We start from the raw sequence: 20,592 nt of genomic DNA on the forward strand, positions 1-20,592 counted from the left end.
CCCACAGGGCGGGACCTGGGGAAGTACGCAGGAGTCTCACGAGAAGCTTGGGCGCTGGTTGCACCTGCCCTAGAGCACGTGCGCAGCACCCGGCAAGGTAAGGCTCTCCCAGACATCCAGGACCCTCTCCTTGGGGTTCTTCCTCATCGCTTGGGCTGAGCTCATCCATATCCAAAGCCTCAGCCAATAGACTTGACTTTGGCTGATCCCTTTCGAAAACCTGCAATTTCAATTGTGTATTGGAAATCTTCATCTGGAATTCACCATGTCAAATCCAACCACCCCAAACAAGAATAAAACAAACCTATTCCTTGCCTCTCTTGGGTGTCACTATCCCTATACATTAGCACACTCTTCGCCCCTCCCCTCTAGGCGTGGTGGTGATTCAAAGCACAGTATTCATCAACCCAGGCAGACAGACCCTACCTGGGAGGTAAGGCACTATGTCTATCTCAACCGGTTGTAGTCCCAGCTCTTGGGGCAGTGTTTAGCACTTAGTAGTTGCTCAAGAACATTTTTTTGCGTGGACGGATTTCTCTATACCTTAGAGGAGACTACAAGGTCAAACATTCTTACTTAACAGATGATACCAAAAGATGAGGCATGACTTGTGCAAGTAGTAAGCCTCAGGCGGTCTCTTTAATAGAGACAACATAGGGAAGGGTTAAAAGGGGCAGGGGAGTGGAAAACATGACAAGGAACTCATGAGCAAAGGGTGCCCTGCCCACACCACCCCCGGGGCCTTCCAGAGCTCATCTACTTCTGGGTATCTCCCCACCTCAAAGACAGTTCCTTTCTGAGGGGGAATTCTGTTGAGATAGCATGTCTTCTTTCTAATAAACAAGCAACATGAGGGAAGGTACATAAAGAACCTAGAGGTCTCATGCAGATGGGACAGAGGATTTATTTGAGACATAGGGCCGAATGACCAGGGAAGACACAAATGTCATGAGCCCTGAAAGTCAAGAAGAGGTGAAAAGATGATGTACTAGTGTCCTAGCGCTGCTGTAACAAATTACCACAAACTGGGTCGCTTACCACAACAGAAATGATTTCGCTCACACAGTTGTAGACCCCAGAAGTCTGAAATCAAGGTGTCAGCAGGGCCATGTTCCCTCTGGAGGCTCCAGGGGAGAATTTTTCCTTGCTTCTTCCAGCTTCTGGTGGCCCCAGGCATTCCTTGGCTTGCAGCTGCAAAAGTCTAATCTCTGCCTCTGTCATCACATGGCCTTCTCCTCTGTGTATATGTGTCTTCTCTTCTATCTCTTATAAGAATACTTGCCATTGGATTTAAGGCACATCCAGATAATCCAGGATGATCTCTTCTGGAGATCCTTAGCTTAATTGTATCTGTAAAGATCCTTTTTATTCAAACAAGGTCACATTCACAAGTTCCAGGGTTAGGAGGTATACCTATCATTTTGGGGGCCACTATTCAACCCACTACAGATGGCAAACAGGACAAATGTTAGTCAGATTTTAAGCAAAAGGGTTGCTTGATGAGTTCTAACTTAGTGGATGAAGATGAAGCAGAGAAGAGATAAAGATACAAGGGGGCTTTTGGTTAAAGCTCCTGCCAGAGTAACCTATGGGATGAAGGCAATGACCAAAGTAGTCACTGCAGGAAAGAGGAGGAAGCAACACATAAAAAAGACCTTATAAAATAGCTATCATATTTGGTTATTTGAAGTTCTCTGCAACATTATGGGAAGAGCATAGACTTCGAATTATAAGACCCATTTATAAGCCCCAGCTAGGACATTGACTAGCTGTGTACATTTTGTCCTTAGTTTTAGTCTCCTCATCTATAAATTGGGGGCAATGGCAAAACCAGCATACTGCACAGATTTATGACAAAGTTTAGATTAGACACCACATGGGAAGGCAGTATAGGCTTGTAGTTAACTGTACAGGCCATGGTATCGGACCACCTGGTTTAAAATCCTGGCTCTGCCACCAGCTAGCTAAGTGATTTTGGGCAAGTTCCTTACACTATCTGTTCCTTGGTTTTCCCATCTATAAAGTATGAATGATAATTATCTAAATCATGGAAATTTTATTGGAGGGTTAAATGAGATGACCTAAAGTAAGGCGCTCAGTACCCAGCATGTAGTAAACATGGAATTAATATTATCTTATTATGGAAAAGAATGTTGTAAACATCTAAGTACTATGGCAGTGACTTGCAATTCTGGCTACACATGGACATCTCTTGAAGCTTTAGAAAAATAAAGATGCCTGAGTCTTTCCCTAGGCCTACAGAATCAGGATCAGTGGTTTTTAAAGCTCTTCAGATGATTCTGCTGCACAAAGGAAAAATTCGCCATGGCAGAACATGTTATTAAGATCCATTTCTTAATGATACCCATAAGGAGAACAGACATAGTCTTTCCATTAGGAAGACCATATAGTAACCTGAAGCAACCTGGGCTTTGCCTCCAATTTTTTTTTAAAAGCACTTATATAGCACTTGATATATTCCAAGTACCATTAATCACTTTGTATGCATTAACTCATTTAATACCTGTAATATCCTTATGAAGCAGGAATTATGATTATAGATAAGGAAACTGAGGCACAGAGAGGTTAAGCAGCTCACCAAAAGCCACCCAGTTAGAAAGTGGTAGAGCCAGCATTGGAACTGCAGCCTTCTGGCTCAAACAACCACACCAAACAGATTCTCTCAAAGCTGTAGTGTCTCTCAAAACATGCAACCTCTGTAAGCCTCAGTTTCCTTATCTGTAAAATGAGGATTATAACATTACTTACTTCATAGGGGCCTTGTGAAAATGAAATGAAATGCTGCATGTAAAGCACGCAGCAGTGTATTTAGTACCTACTAAGCTCTAAATGAGTCAGCCATTATTATTAATAACTTTAATATTATTACTAATTATTCAGTTTCATGGAACTATAATGCAGCTTCTAGCTTAAGTCTAAGCATCTGAAATATCTGAGCCTGTTTATACAGTTGCTGGGGCACAACACCTGATCCAAGGCAAAGAGGGATCTGTCATCTGCATTTCCTTTCTAAGTCCCTGTTCCTTCCTGATAGTCCCACATAAAAGTCGTATGGTGAACAGGGAGATTCGAAAAGCTGTTGGGCTGTCGGAAAAGTAATGACGTATTTTTCCAGTTTTTCATTGCAAAAATGCGTCATGACTTTTCCGACAACCCAATAAAAGGCCTATTTCACTAGTGAACAAACAAAAAGCTCTGCAAGACATTGAAGAACAAGCAACACTGCTTCGAGAGCCCCTTTAAGTAAAGAAAAAGTGAGAGCAAAGTGGGTATGCTTTCTTCTTCCCAAGAGAACCTGTGGCTTTAACTTCTCAAGGAATTCAGGGCGTTGGCATGTGTGGGGGAGAGAGAGAGAGAGAGAGAGAGAGAGAGAGAGAGAGAGAGAGAGAAATAGTGAAAGAGAATCAATGAGAACAGTGTTGCCAGATAACACATGACATATACTTCAAAAAACCACATAAATGCATTTTATAGGTTTTGTGAGTCTCTAGGAATAGGCACTGAAGGAAATTCAAACTGATAAGGTTAATTATAGCCTAGTGGGACTAGGGAAACTCAGGTGACATAACATTTGACAATTTAACATTTGACACAAGCACGAATTAGAGTAACATGCAGAGAGGGAAAACAAAAGTTTAATCTGTAAGGGTGTGTGTGTGTGTGTGTGTGTGTGTGTGTGTGTGTGTGTGTGTGTGTTCTGGGTGTCTACAATGTAGAAAATAAATCCAGATTCAGTTTCCTGGATGCATTAGAGCTCTTGATTACTTTCCACCACATAGCACGAGAGGGCGCCAAAGAAGGTGAAAAATTTTGTTTTCCTGGGAGCCACTCAATGTTAGAAAATTCTGATATTTTTGTATAAAGATGCTTACTATTCTCTCAATTTTTAAAAAATGAAATAACTATGTGCATAAGCTTATTGGCTAATACTTACAGGTGAGGTGGGTTGTTTACAAATGAAAAAGATAAAATAAGTAATCAATGCTAGAGAAGGCAGAAGGTAAAGGAGATTGCTTACAAATTAATTCATTTGTTAAACATGGATTAGTTGCTTTCTGTGTGCGTTCTAGTTAAATGCTGTGGGTGCAAAGATAAATTAACCCACAATTTTGTAATGAACTCAGTAACATCAGAAGTCAAAATGTTCAGACTTTATTTTTTCTTTTTTGAAACTCTACTTATCTTCTTCACCTACTCACCCTTTAATGTTTTCAAAGGAAGCTTGTGTAATGGTTAAGCACACAGGCTTTGCAGTAGAACAGCTGGGCTCAATTCCCAGTCCTGCCACTTTCTAGATATTAATCTCCCTGTGCCCTAGTTTCCTTATTTGTAAAATGGGGTGATTATAGTACCTACCTCATTGGGTGTTGTGAAGATTAAATGAGATAACCCATGCAAAGTGCTTGAAACTGTGTCATATTTAAAAGCTTAGTGTCTATTAATTCTTATTCAGATACTATCCACCCTTGGAATTCCAGCTTAGATCATAGACAGAAAGATTGGGCCAGAAGGCATTGTTTCACATAATTATTCAGGCCAATAAGTTCCCTTTTGTTTCAATCACTTGCAACCCAAAGAATCCTGACTGATAACAGCAGCTATGTTAATTTCTTAATTTGTGTCAGTTATCTTGCGAAGTGCTTTCCATATCTTATCTGTCTTATCTTTTAATCCTCATAAGAGCTCTATGAGGTAAAGATAATACAGGTACTAATATTATTCCCATTTTACAGATGAGGACACTGAGAGTAAAAACCATTCAATAACTCATCTAAGATAACACAACTAAAAAAATGGAAGAATCGAGATCTGAATTCATTCCTAGTCTTACTCTTATTATAAAACTGATATTCCCAGTAATGACTCAAATACCCTCTGGTATAACACATGTTTAAAAAGGTATGACCTCAATTGTTTGTGGTCCCGTGTAACAGTGGCACATTTCCACATCACTTGAACCTTCACTGACTTTTCTCTGAGCGTTGGTCAAAGTCACTACCCCTCAATTACCTAGTGTGCTATACTATTTACTGTCTCAATAGAATGAACAGTCTATGAAAGCAGTACTTGGTTTTGCTCACTGCTATATTCCCAACACCTACGAGTAGGATGATGCCTGACACAGTGTAGGCACTAAATAAATATTTATTGAATGAATGAACAAACAAATGTAGGTTATCCTTCCTTGACCACATTGAACAACTTGGAGAGCAGAATACTTGAGAACATTACACACTTGATAACACTGGTGAAAAATCCTTTTTTGTTTATTTCTTCCATATCATCACACTGTAGGAACTAAATACATATGCACGCACGCACGCGCACGTGCGCGCTCTTTAACTGATAGATATAGCAACTCTACCCCTTAAACAAGCTCATCTCCTTCAGATTCCACAACAGGATTCTGTGAGTGCCTGGTTAGTATATTTAAACTGAGTGTGAGTGTTCCCACACTCTGTTGTAGGCTCCATCCCTAAGGGCAAGGCAGGGCCTATATTCTTGGCACTGTTGTGATGGAATTGGCCTAGAACCTAAAGGATCTGGGATCTCATCCTGGTTTTGCCACTTGCCAGCCATGTGGCCTTGGACAAATTCTTCAGCCTCAATGAACTTCAGTTCACTCAGGTGTAAAATAGAAATAATATCCCACTTTTTTGTAAGGAACAAATTATATGGTTATAAAAAGACTGAAAACCCAAGCAAGATACATAAGGGAAGACATAAATTGAACTCATAGCATTTCTGGGTAAAAGAGGTTTAAAAATATCATTTTGATGACTGAATTCCTTATATTAATCAGCTTGTGTGGATAGCATAGGATTTGGCTGAATGCAAATTGGAAACAATTTAGCTGAATATGATTTGGAAGAAAGCAGTTTGGTTAACATTAAGTTGGCTCATAAAACAATTTGGTCAAAATAGTAGTTTAGCAAAGAAAACTTAATTTTCTCATAATTGGTTTTATAAAAAAATTGGTTATTTTGGTTTACTTTGGGGAAAGAGTCTTTTCACATATTTTAGTGTTTTTGTCATTTTAAAGAACTCAAGAGTTTCTTTTCTTTTTTTGTTAAAGTCATTTTAAGGATATCTTTGATTTGGTTTTTCATCAGTATGGCCATTTGTCAAATGTATTTGCTCTCAGATCTGATTAACATTGATTCATTATTTATAACTGGTAATCATAATTGAATAATTATAAAAATGAATTACCAGAACATAGCCAACTTCTCAGCTTGATAAATATTGCAGTTTCCCTTTCAAACATCTGAGCTCTTAGAAACCAGCTGCTTTGGGGTCTTTTTACCACTTTTATACAATTTACTGTTAAGAGAGAGCAATGAAGGGAAGAAAATCTTAAGTGTAGAGAAGTAAGCTTTCAGGATTCCAGGGTGGACAAAGACACCATTATCTGCTAAGAGCCTTTTAAAACCTCCATTTAAATTTAAAACTAGCGGACAAACTCAACTGTTGAAGTGGAAGAGAAAAGGTTGGGTGGGAGGAAGGCAGTGAGGGGATTTTAGTCGTCTTGATGCTGTAAACTCCTTTGAAAGCACAAGAGGGCAGTGCAGTGCTAAATATCTCAGAATCATATGAGCTCTTACACACCGACTTGCATCTAAACATGACATTAAAGAAAGGAAAAAAGCCGGACTCATAGATAACAGAGAGTACAATGGTGCTTATCGGGGGCTGGGAGGTGGAAAAAATGGGGAAGGTTGGTAAAAGGGCAGAAACTTTCTGTAAAATGAACGTCTTGGGACATGGGATTCTTGGGAGGATTAAATGACACAATGTATGGAAAGCACCTGGGACATAATAGCTGCAGCATAACTGATAATTATTATTATCGCCAAGTTTTATTTTCGCAATACTTACCATTCTGAAAAAGAGAAAATACACAATCTGATCACAACAGCTAACAGTTCATTTTCATCCTCATTATGGGTGAAAAGTATAATTAGTCTAGCCCTGCCACATTCATTCTCATGCTGAAAAGCCATTTAATGACTATGGAGAGCAGTATAATATAACTCATTATAGAAATTAGAGTTCTTGCAGAATCACAACAGATGAATTGTCCTATTATGTGTTAAGATGTTGTTAAAGAAAGGTTTATAAGTCGAGCCCAGCAAACCAAGAATTCATAATCTCATTTTTCTTGTCAAATCCCAGTATCTGATCCAATAACAATAGTAATGATAATAATGGTAGTCTTCATTTTTTCAAATAACAAGACTTTAATTGATGAAAAGAATTCACCTAAGCACCCAACCACCATGATGTCAATCATAATAAATCACTATGGATAAATCACTCTGCAAATAAATGTTGCCTGGTGAGAGTTTAAAGAAAAGAGTACCAAGGACTGAAAGGAGTCACTGGAAGCTTCCTTTATCCATTAAAGATTATTGCCTGGGAATCTAATATTTAATAGCAGTAAATATTCTGCAGGTTCAGAAAGATTTCTATTACCACCACTGGCCTGGACAAATTCAGTCTGAATCAAAAATTCATTTGGCAATTGAAAAGTAGAAAGACTTAAGTTTACTCCCAAGTCATATATAAACAAAAAGAGAGCGAAGTTAACTGCTAGTATTTTAAGCTCCCTTGTTCATCTGACATACTCTACATTTATGCATTTAAAATCTTACTTTTCAATTAAAATATAGCATTCTGTCTCATATTCTTTTTGGTACAAATCCAGCTATATGTAAATGAATGAAATGAAATGGAAACATAGTAATTAAATTTTTAAATAAACGTGACTCTTGTGTTAAAATAATTATGCATGCTTATTAAGCAAAATAATCCGAAACAATCACTTACATGGCAATAGTTTTGTTATGCTAATACAACAAAAAATAAACCCCATTATACCCATATTACATTGGAGATGATTCACCACCATCTTCCTCAGTAACTTCAAAAGCATCTGCTTTAGCTCTGCTTATTATGAAATTGTCATTCAGTTTTCTAATATGCTACAAAAATGTATATCAAAATTACTATCTTCTATGTATTGTGTTTTTGGAGCACAATGCATGCTGCAACTATCTGAGTTGCAAGGACTACACACAACAAAAACAAAAATGTGTTCTTTGTAAGAAAACTAGTGACTTAAATCAAATCCACTCTAATTCAAAGAAAGGAATGGTTATCAACTGTATAAATATGGCCACATGCATAACTTCATCAGCAAACCAAATTCCTCAATTTAAAATTGGATGGCCATTTCCTTGGAATTGCATGGAGATCACACACTTTTGACAGGGCCAACATGAATTCATTTGTTTGGTATTACTCTCTTTCCCCGGGATAAGATGAACTGCCAGAGAACATTAGTTCCTTCTGTGGTCATGGTTCAAAAGTGGACCAAATTGTTAGTAAAACATGCTAATTGTCAGAAACAGATGCTTTAATATGGGTAAGTCATTCTTGACAATGTAATCAAAGCTCTTGGAATGATGATATGCCCTTGCAATATGGATTCCAGAATTTAAGAGTTGGATGAGCCTTTAAGTCATGTAACTCTTCCTGCAGCCTCTGTTTGGATTAAGCTGGAGACTCCTCTGACCTTATAAAACTCCCCAAGGATGAAGATTCTATGCCTATCTTACTAATTGATTCTAAGCACTTACTAACACAGATGTTTAGGTCCTTTCCAAGAGTCCAAAGTAAATTTGATATTTTTGTAATGTTTCCCATAAATTTCCAAATGTATACACACCATGCTGTTGTAAAAAGAGCATTAAACTGGGAATCCAAAGGTCTGGACTTGACATTTCCTATTTGACCTTCATCAAGTTATTTATTCCTTCTGGTATTCAGTTTCCTCATCTGTAAAGTAAAGCTAATAATCCTTACATATCTCTGAGGAGGGAGTGAGAATCTAACGAGCTAAGGTATGTGAAAATATGTAATAATTATAAAGCTGCAGATGTTTATCTTAAGCCTTATGATATTTAGGAAGTTTAGAAAGAAGTAAAGATTTAGGTAAATAATTATGCCCCTAGGAATTTTGATTATGATTGTTTTCAATACACTAGACATAACACTCACTCAGAGGTCTGACCCCTGGGCCTAAAATCTACAAAATTTCAACACCCATCCATTGCTCTTAGACTCTTCTCAAGCACTTTGCAAACTGTAAATCATTATACAAATTAAGCTGTTACAAAAATGACTAGTGCTATTATACTAGGAGCCAGTGAGCCACCTGTTTCAGAGAAGCCTGAGGCTATATTGTCTAATACTGGGCTGAAGAGTTTTTTTCTTGGAAACTGTAAGGTAAGTCCTTTATGAATAAATCTAATTTCCAAAGAACTTGACTATCCAGAAAAATCACATGATCCTAAGATGCTAGTCAGCATCCCCAAAGTCAAAGAACCATATTGGCTAGCAAAGTAGCAAGGAAAGTATTTGCCATTTCATAGTGCTTTTCAGTTTTCTAAACTCTTCCACATATTACAAACCAAATGTAAAATATGACTCTCATCATGTGAGTAATCTCAATAATTTCAGAAGTGGCAACAAAAAGTAAAGAAAGAACTATCATGGGCCGGCTAAGTGGCACATTGGTTGGGAGTTGGCTTGGGACACAGCTCTGAGCAGCAGGGCCCGGGTTCGGATCCCAGGTGAGGGCCAGTGATGCTGCGCCCTCTACGGCTGGGATGGTGAACAGCAGCTCAACCTGGAACTGGGCTGCCATGGGTCCCCGGGGACAGCGTAGGCTGCAATGGGGCTGGCCAGCAGCTGGCATGCACTTTCGTGAGCTGCTGTGAGCAGCTGGAGCGGCTGTCCAATGACTGGTGAGCAACTGCCTCACCCGGGAAGAGTGCAATGATAATACCAATACAGGCCAGTGAAGCAACGTCCTCCACAACTAGATTGAAGAACAAAAGGATAGCAACTTGTCTGTTCCCCTTCCCTGATTCCCCAATGCTGTTCCCCTCCCCCAATTCCCCAATAAAATCTTTAAAAAAAAGAAAGCACTATCATGAGTTAAGCTGCTTATGTATCTTAAAGCAAAACTGTAAAATAAATACACAGATGTATACCAAACATTGCACTGACACTAACACCCATTAGAATATAAAGCTGTGCCATTTATACAATGAAGTGAAGATCTGTGCCCACTCAGCATTTATTTCCTTTTCTCCCCATGCCTAAATTTCCTTTGGAAAACGTCACTCATTGTCTAGCATCTATGTACTTTGGGTGGCATTGACCTCATCCTTTGGTCTTGGTGTCAGCCCTGATTGCTACAGGCCAATCTGGATAATCTTGACCCCTGTTATTATTCATAATGGTCCAATTACAGGAAAACTTAGAACTTTCATTTGAAAGATATGGGAAACATCTTTCTCCCCAGTGTCCATTGCCCAGCATACTGCTGGCAGCCATCTTAAGACTGAGAATGAAGCCAACCTAATGATAAATACACCCAATCAGAAGAGCAGAGCAGCAGTGTATAGAGAAAAGAGGTGGAGCCTAATCTATCTCAGGGCTCTTCAGTTATGAAAGCCAATACCTTCTTTCAATAGTATTTAAGCTACTTTGAAACTGATTTTCTGTTCACAAATCATCCTAAGTGATATATTTACTATATAAAATACTTTTGCAACACATATTGCATAATTGGACATTCACAATGACTCAGCGGACTTGGTTTTAGCATCATCTCCATTTTACAGAAGAGGAAAGAAATCTCAAATAGGTTCATGATCTGCCTAACGTCCATACCAGGTAAGAGTTAGAGCCAGAAATGAAATCAGGTATTCTACTCTAAAACAATTGCTTTCTACTCTATCATATCATGTTGAAATGCCAAATTAAGAGCAGAGTTTTGAACTTTTATGACCCAGGCAACATATAAGATTTTTATAACTATTAATTCTGTTAAGACGTGGTAAGCACATATTACACAATTTAGAATGTCACTCTGGTTTAACCTTTCTGCCATTTGTGAGTATGCTATAACTTTCACTGAGTATATTGCAGTTTTTGCTCTTTACAAGGCAGAAATATTGATCTTAAGTTATGTGAAAGTTGGGTAATAAACATATCATGGTTAGTGCTACTAGCACTGATGTTAAGAGTGTCCAGTGGAAATCCTCAAATTGCTGTCAATTTCAATGCATTATTCTAATATAAGACCCAATATTAACTCTATATTAACCTATTATTTGTTTTTCAGTGTTTTATCAAAAAGTCCATTCTCCAGTGCCATTGCCCCTACTGTAATATAAAGTCTTGATTGATATTCATTCAGTCATTTAGCAAAAACTTATTGAGGACAAACTATGTGTCAGAAACTGCTAGAACTCAGTTACACCCATGAATAAACCATAGTTTATTCTACTCTTAGGTTTACCTGTCCCTTTAACTCAGTCAGTCCATTAGCAATTATTGATTGAGAACCTTCTAAAGGAATGTGAGGGATTCAAGATGTGGTCTTTGTTTTTGAGGAACTCATGGTAGAGTTGGAGGAAAATAAAGAGAAATACTGAAACAAACTAATATTTAAGAACAATTAAATTTTATTTCTGTAGCACTGAATCTGTTAACAATTGGTACCCACATCATGAATATCACTGTGGGCCCAATTTTCAGAGAAGACTTCAGGAAGGTAGTGGAACATGAATCCAGGAAGAATTGGGGCAAAAATCCTATTTTCCATAAGATAGGGTCACTATGCTTCAATAAGACCTACTTCCACAGATCTGGCTCTAAATCATGCTTGATTTAAGGAAAAATTCCAGCTTTTTTAGCTGGTGTCATCATCCATAAAATAGGAATAAAGCTAAAACCTTCTTCATGGGGTGGTTGTGATGATTCAGTCATATGATGTATGAGACGAAAGTATTTTTATATCAGTTAGAGTGCTTTTAAAAAGTCACAGAAAATCAATTTTAATTTGGGTTTAAATAATACAAGGATTATTTCTCTGTCTTCATAGCTTCAGGCATGGCCTTATCAGGGCTCTACCTTTGTTTCTCTTTAAATTTCTCTAAGTTTTCCTTCTTTGTGTAATGGTTTTATCCTCAGGCTGGCTTCCAGTGCTTTTTGCAGTATAGTTGTTCATCCACTGTCATCAGAATCTCCTATTGAACGAGAATCTTGGGGTATAAGGTAGGGAGGGTGTGTCCAGGAATCTTACATTTTAACAATAGTCCAGGTAACTCTTAGGTACACTAAAGACTGGGAACCATTGGGTAACCGTGAAAGAGGAAGGTTAAAAGGTAATCTATTCCAGATTTTTTAATCATGGCCTAGAATGATTATAGGGCTTTAACTAACTACCTAGTGAAGCACAAATCTATTTATCTTTATTCCAAAGGCACTCAGAGAAATTGAGGTCTGAGACTCTATGATATTTAGCTCAGATCTCTTCTGCCTGTTGTCTTCCCTTCAGACATTTGACACATATACCGCTGTTTTCACAGGGAAATCCACAGAGGGAGAAGCAGATGGAAAGTGAACTTGCAGAGATTAGTAGGATTTTTTATTGCAGTAACAAAAACAGACTGGCTATATTATTTTTTTTTAAAAAAGGAGTTCATTAGCTAGCTATTAGGTGCTCACAGAATTGACAGGAGATTGTGGAACCACATTTGGAAACAGAGAAGGAAGCATGGGCGACCTGGAAGGTTAAGCATCAGAACCGCTACACAGGTCTGGACACATTAATGGTCTAGCCCAAAGCCTGAGCTGCAATGCAGCTGACTTCCAACTCTCCTGAATCCTTGCGTTACTTGCTTAAGATTTAAAGTCCTGGGAGAAGGTGCCTGATTGATCAAATAGAAATCATATGTCTGTTCTGTTGTACATGGGATGGAGAATGAAATCTGGCTCTTTGGGCTTCTCTGATAATAGCTAACTACCACCTCCTATCAAGACCACAGGCAAAAGGGAAGCATCCGGGAAGGAAATAAGAAGTGGGACTGCCTGCAATTCAATAGTAATCAACCAAACAATCAATCAATCAGTAAATAGGCTAAGGACTTAAATAGACATTTCTCCGAAGAAAACACACAAATGGTCACCAGGTGCATGAGAAGGTGCTCAATATCACTATTCATCAGGGAAATGCAAACCAAAACCACAATGGGATATCACCTCACACTAGTTCACATTGCTATTATCAAAAAAATAAAAAATAAAAAAATAAGCATTGACAAGAACGTGGAGAAATTAGAACCCTTGTACACTGTTGGCGGAAATGTAAATGGTGCAGCTCCTGTGGAAAACAGTGTGGAGGGAGAGAGGTTCCTCAAAAAATTAAAAATAGAACTACCGTTTCATCCAGCAATTCCACTTCTGGGTATACATCCAAAAGAACTGAAATCAAGATCGCAAAGAGATATCGGCACTCCCATGTTCATTGCAACATTATTTACAATAGCTAAGATATGGAAACAATCCAAATGTCCATCAACAGATGAATGGATAAAGAAAATATGGTATAGACATACAATAGAATATTATTCAGCCTTTGCAAAGAAGGAAATCCTACCACTGGAGACAACTTGGATAAACCTGGAGGACATTCTGCTAAGTGAAATAAGCCAGTCTCAGAAAGATAAATACCATAAGATTCCACTTACATGAATACATAGTCAAACTTACAGTCAAACTTATAAAAGCAGAAAGTAAAATGGTGGTTGCCAGGAACTGGAACTAGGGGTTGTTGTTCAATGTGTATAAAGTTTCAGTGATGCAAGATGACTAAGCCTAGAGACCCACTCTATAACCTAGCATGTATAGTTAACAACACGGTATTGTGCACTTAAAAATTTATTAAGAATGTACATCTCATTCTTATCACAAAAGAGGAGGGGGAACACAAGGAAACTTTTGAAGGTATAGGATATGTTCATTGCTTTGACTGTGGTGATAGTATCATGGGTGTATGTATGTCGATAGTCATGAAATTGCATACATTAAACATCTACAGTTTTTTGTTTATCATTCATATCTCAATAAAGTCAGTTTTTTAAAAAGTAGTGAGCCTAGATGCGGGGCAGCAAATGTCCACTACAGGGAGTTGTGCATGAAGCCATTTTTTAAGAACTGAGCCTACAATCTGGAAAAGACCACCCTGGATCTGAAGGGTAGCATGATATGGGCAACCAGACAGCTCATTACCAATGAGTCCCAAAAAGGAGTCGAATGAAGTTCCAAATTCTCATTCATATAATTTTTATGACATGCAGGGTCTCTGCTGAGCAGGCAAAGCCTCTGCAGTTCAGGAAAGGTCCAGTGGGTAGAAATGTTTGTACTTCCCTATAGTATTTATTTCTGGGATTCACATTGATTTCCAGTGAGTCTTAAAATCAGGACTTGGGAGTTTTCATAGAACCCTAGAAACTCCAATTTGTACAAATCATTAGACATCAAATAGTACACTGGTTTAAATATATTGGTGCTTCAGACGCTTTTCTTCAAAGCCTCATATGCAAAGTAGATGAAAGTACTTTGGTTGAAGTGGGGTGCAGTCCTGAGTCATCTGCTCAGCTTCCCCCACTTCATCCACATCCTCCCTACCCCCCGCCAGAAGCACAAGTGCAACACTATGTTAGTCATCTATTTCTGCAATAAAGCTGTACAATAAACCACTCCCAAAATGCCATGGTTTGTAGCAAAGAGCATTTACATTCTCTCCTCCAGTCCTGCAAAATGCATGGTGTCTTGCATGGACTAGGTGAAGGAAGGGTAGCTGATTAAAGCTTAAGGGAGCCAAGTAGGCCCTGCTGCCTTCATCTAGATTGCAAATCCTTCCATTAGTGATATCCTCCTTTGATTCCTCTTCCGTTACTCTGCTTTCAATCAAATTCTATAAATTTATGACTGCCTACTCAGTGCTCAATCTTATCCTGGGCACTTGAGAAGCAGAATTCAAACTATGGGGAACATTTGACAGTAAGTTACACTGAAGTATAAATGATTTATTGGACCTGTTCTCTGCATGACTAGTAGGACTTATAACCACAGAGAGCACAGATGTCCAAGTGGATGGAGGCAGTGGGGCCCTATTGGGCAAAAATGCAGGACACAGGGTTGCTGAGGGCGGCCTCAGCCTATTTTATAAAGATCTGTATCTTACACTTTTTAAAAACCTATTTCCCAGGATCCCTAACACAGAGTTGTTTATTCAGTCCATGCTCAGTAAATACTTGATTGATTTGTTCATTCAATCAATATTCATGCACCTGCCATTTCCCAGGCAGCAGATACCTGTCAACTGATTGATCTGTCTAGTAAAACAGCAGCTCCAAGAGATCATCATTTTCCTTCACTCACTACTTCCAAGAGGCATTGGTACTACAGATCCAATAGGATGGGTTATAGGGCCAGGCTTCAAAAACTATAGTGTTGTACAAATACCAAGGATTTGTATTATTATCATATTGCCACAGAGCAGAGAAGAGGTACTTAAAATATGATGCTTGCTTCAGGTTCCAGGAGGATGGAGCCTGTGTGATGAGGAAGGAATGCCAGAACTATTTTTTGATCACTTGATCATTTACTATATTCTTAGGCTCAACTGTAGGTACTGAGGACACAGCAGTGAACAAAATGAACATATTCTTTTTTGTTTTTAGAAGTTTAATTGGGGAACAGTGTGTTTTTCCAGAACCTATCAGCTCCAAGTCAAGTAGTTGTTTCATTCTAGTTGAGGAGGACGTTTTTCCAGGACCCATCAGCTCCAAGTCAAGTAGTTGTTTCATTCCAGTTGAGGAGGACGTTTTTCCAGGACCCATCAGCTCCAAGTAGAGTGGTTGTTTCAGTCTAGTTGTGGAGGGTGCGCCTTCGCGGCCCATGTGGGGATTGAAATGGCAACCTTAGTTTTATAAGCCTGTGCTGTAATCACCTGAGCTAACCGGCCGCCCCCAAAATGAACATATTCTGTGTCCTCATGGAATTTACAATCTGGTGGATTGAGAGCTGAGGGCCATGTAGTGATTATAATTTCTTTGAATCAATTTTTACAGAATGTTCTTTGTGTGCCAGGCCTGTGCCAGGGATACAAGGATTAAAAAAAACACAAAACAAAAAACAAACAACAACAACTCATGCTTGCTTGCAGGGTGCTCACAGGCACACAAACAAGCAGCTAGAATGGCGTGCTAAATTGCCATCATCCAAGATGTACTTGTAGAGCTACAGGGCACAGAAAGGGCTGCTATTACTCCTACTGGGACAGGGAGAGCCAGGGAAGCCACAAGGAAATACTGATATAGGCTGGGCTTGGGAGGACAGAGTAGAGTTCACCAGGTAGAACTATGTATGTTGGGTTAAGGCTTCATCCTTATGGTTGACACTGGGCCATTCAAAATATATAGCTTCAGAAAATACTCAAACAGAAAGAGAAACAACTGCAGCAAAGTAGATTTAGGCTTAATTTAGTTCAATTGCAAGCACAGGTATGTAAAAGTTAAGTTTTCCCCTGATTTTGTTAAAATGTCCCCAGTGAGACCTTGTCATCAATAACATACCACTCTGCACATAAGGTGTTTGCTGACAAGCATGGTTGAAGCACAGACTTTTACACATATTTCCCTATTTTAACTTTATCTCTCCTAGTTGTTGTTTACCAACCTGAACAATGAAAAAGTGAGAGAAGAGAGAATGGGGTGTGGGGAGAGGGGGAAGAGAGAGAGAGAGAGATAGAGAGATAGAAGGGAAGGGATGGGAAGGGAAGGGGAAAGGAAAGGAAATGAGGAAAGAAGGAAGGAGAGAAGGAGGGAAGGTGGGAAGGAAGAAAATAGAGAAGGAAGGCTAGAGATTGATTCGGGGGCCACATACAATTGGAGATTAGAAAAAAGACACTAGTTCTAAAAAGCATCAATATGGCCCAGCATCAAATGAGGTGTGAGACAAGCATGTTAAAAGAGTCAAAAGGATAACAGCCAAAATAAGCTGCTGAAGACCTGAGAGGAATAAGTCAGAAAAAAAAAGGTGATGGAGCAGCACCTGGCAGAGATAACCTAATTCCAGAAACAGGCAGACTAGGCTTTTGCTCTACTTAATAGGACAAAGGGTTAAAAGCATGTAAAATTTTACCCCAGAGCACACAATCACCTAAAAATAAAAATTGTTTCAGCAGAGGCAACATACTTAAAAATTGGCAGTTTGCAGAGAAAGAAAATTAAAATGTCCTATCCTGTGTGAAGTGAGCAGGCTGACATTGTCTCCCCAAAGTCAGCTGAGATTGTGCTCTGAGGGTTGTTGGCTTTAAAGGGCAACCAGGGTCGTTTCCTGCCCCTGAGTGTGCTTTTAGCCCAGAGCAATTTCCCAGTTTGATAGTGATTCCTATTTGTCACTAGCTCTGGTTCCACTAAAAAAAAATAATAATAATAATCTTTTTTCAGCTCTTTTGCCAGAGAACATTTGGAACAATAGGCTCCTGGGGAAGATGACAAAGCCATCCTATTTCTGATGGCTGTGATTTAGTCCTAGAAAGTTCCATTCCTTGAAATGTCTGGATCCCAGGCAGCTGCACCTGACTTGATTTTCAAAGAGAGCCCTGGGACCATCACTTCCCAGGGGACTTGCCTTTTAAGCTGCAGAGCGACAGGCATCAAATGATACCCATCCTGACACTGGGAGCCAGGGGAGAATTTTTACGTTTCACAGCTGAACCAAACTTCACAATGCGCCAGGGAAGAAGGTTGAGCTAGAGCGAGGGTCTTCAAATTGGAATACTAATGATGACCTTTAATGAAGCCTGACAGTACAATCTGTTTCTCATTGTTGCTTAAGTGCCAGCTCCCAGGCACACCCTGGCTTTCAAGGAAGGGGCAGGCTGGGATAAATAGGCCCTGCTGGTGAGCAGGCCTGAGCACAGCTGATCTTTCTGCCAGGATTAAATTAATTAAAGTGATTCTCTCGGCCAAAGAATTAGTCTTTTTATCTGTCCTTACTGTATTGTTTATTAATCTTCAATGGAGGCTAATTGGTATCTGAGCTTTTGGGGGCAAGGGATCTTGGAGTGATAGGGATGAAATTGTCCTCATTTGCAATGGGGAGAACAGGAAGGGCTGTTTTAGCTCTAGAAGTGACATGAGCTTGTTAATTTAAGACCTTAATCAAACAACTACAACAGCCCAAGGCAAGAACAGTAAGGCAAAATGAACCTAGGTGGAGAAAGGTTTAGCTGTGCTGGCTTTACCCCAGATTAGTAATCAGTGGAATTGTCACTAAGAAACCTGCTATAAGCATGGCGTTGTGCCAGGGCATTACAAGGACCCATTCATATGCCATGGTGCTTAAATAGGGTGCACTTTAGTGAATGAGATGCCTCAGTCCCAGGCCCCAGATGAACCTGGAGAAAACTGGAATACTCATCTAATTCAAACTCTCCTTTTAACAGGTAAAAAGGACATTGCAATTAGTACTGTTGAAGTTTATCAATGCTGGGGTATTTCTTAGTGTGAAAGAAAGGTCCCAGCCAGGCTTAGAACATTACAATATCAGGTGGGGCCAAAGGTAATAGGGTCTTTTCTTCTACTCAGCTTTCAGTTTTACTCTCAGGGCTGGGATGGATTTGGAAGGGTGACTGTGAAAGGGATCTTGGGCTGGGAAGATATGAGAGGAATATATGCACAAGGCATCCTGAGACAGCAGAGCCAGGAAAAGAGAAAACTACTGTTCTGTTTGTATTAGTAACGGCTTTTTAGCTTGCAAGTGACAGAAACCCCATTGTCCTCGGCCTTCGTGGCCACTCCAGAGAGGTGTATTCCAGAGGAATTCCAATACTGAAAGCTATACCTCTTCCAGCGGTTCTCAACCTTCCTAATGCCGCGACCCCGTAACACAGTTCCTCATGTTGTGGTGACCCCCAACCATAAAATTATTTTCGTTGCTACTCTATAACTGTAATTTTGCGGCTGTTATGAATCGTAATGTAAATATCTTTTTGTTTTCCGATGGTCTTAGGTGACCCCTGTGAAAGGGTCGTTTGACCCCCAAAGAGGTCACAACCCACAGGCTGAGAACCGCTGGCTTAAGCAGTTCCCTCCTATTGGTTTGAGTTCGGGCAGCTAGGGATTGCAAGAGAAGCTGATCAATTTTAAGACATTATTTTGTAAGCTTGGGCCTCTCTGGCTGCTGGTCTGTTAGTATTCTGTCAGTGACAGTGGACTAAGGTCCAAAGCCAGAAGTCTTGCTCATGATTCTTAAATGTAGACACCACTCTTGTGGTTTCTGTCTCTTAGCAATGGTCTTGCCACTCTATTTCCCACTGTGATCATTAGGTGGCACTTTGGCCTCTGCTAAGCAAAATAATTGCCTGAGTTGGGGAACAGTTGATGTTCTCTTGCCTCCAGGCTGCATCGCAGTAGATGGCTATCTACAACACAGCCAGATAGGGAGTGCGTAGCAGTAGGTGTTTGGAGGAATAGAGAGGTTCAGGTTTCCCTGGCCCATGCTTATACCCAGATCCCCAAATTATTTTCTATTCTGTATTCTGTTTCTTCCCTTCATTTGTACTATCTATAGGGTTGATAAAAGAGTCAGATTTCTCCGCTCAGGCAGAAATAACCATCTTGTACTGCTGGCCACGGCAAAAAAGACTATTTCAATAACGCCCCTTTGTTGCTAGTGTTCACCTGGTGGATAACCGGAACTCACAGGGGCTCAGCCCTGTAGTGTCCACCTCCACCATGCCCGTGTTGAGGAAAGGATGCCCCTTCATTGCTGAAGCTCACTTGGTCTAAGATGGGGAGAATCCCAAGAGCTTCACCCAACAGGGGCCATTTCCACTGCTGCTGCCACTGAAGGGGAGGGTCAGTCTGCTGTTTCCTTGCTGGCTTTCATATGGAGTGGGCTAGGGAAACTTAAAAGACCTTTATCCTACAGGATTCTCCCCTCCAAGTCGTCTGGTTAGAAAGCATGAGCTTCTCTCAAAGACTTTTCTGTCTGTACCCACCTGTAGTTCTAGGTTTCAGGCTGCCCTAGAGCCCAAGACAGGATATCTAGGAGGAAAAAAGAGAAGCAACCCAGGAGGTTCAATGCTGGCTTGTCCCTCAAGCACTGGGCTCCCTACCCAGTCTTCCAGCTCCTGTTCCCCTCCCAGAGTCCTCTGGTAGTTGCTTTACACATTCTATCCGGGGATTTTAGCTGTAGTCAGTGGAAGCGATACAGTGTATATACTGGGTTATAGGAAAAGTCATGACGCATTTTTGCAACGAAAAACAGAAAAAATATATCATGACTTTTCCTATAACCCAATAGTACATTTATTCCATCTTGACCAGAACCAGAACCCTTCTGTGTCTTTTTAACATGTCTCCATTATTCTTTGAACACATCCTTGCTTTTTGATTCAACAAAATGTTCCAGGCTCATCTTCTACTTTCCTTGCCCCAGCCCTTGAGGCAGTCATTTCTCACAGGAGTTCTGGTTCCTTTTAGTAGAGAATGGCAGTTAGACTCCAAGATCTGGGCACTAGATTGCCATTTGCGATTGCTACTGATTTGGGGGTTTTACTCCTTCCAGGCCGTCTCACTGTTCTCAGGTCCTCTCAGTGATCAAACTTGAAAAGCAGCAGCCATGATGCCACCG

The sequence above is a fragment of the Hipposideros armiger genome, unplaced genomic scaffold (assembly GCF_001890085.2).
Source record: "Hipposideros armiger isolate ML-2016 unplaced genomic scaffold, ASM189008v1 scaffold_159, whole genome shotgun sequence".
Classification (NCBI taxonomy): domain Eukaryota; kingdom Metazoa; phylum Chordata; class Mammalia; order Chiroptera; family Hipposideridae; genus Hipposideros; species Hipposideros armiger.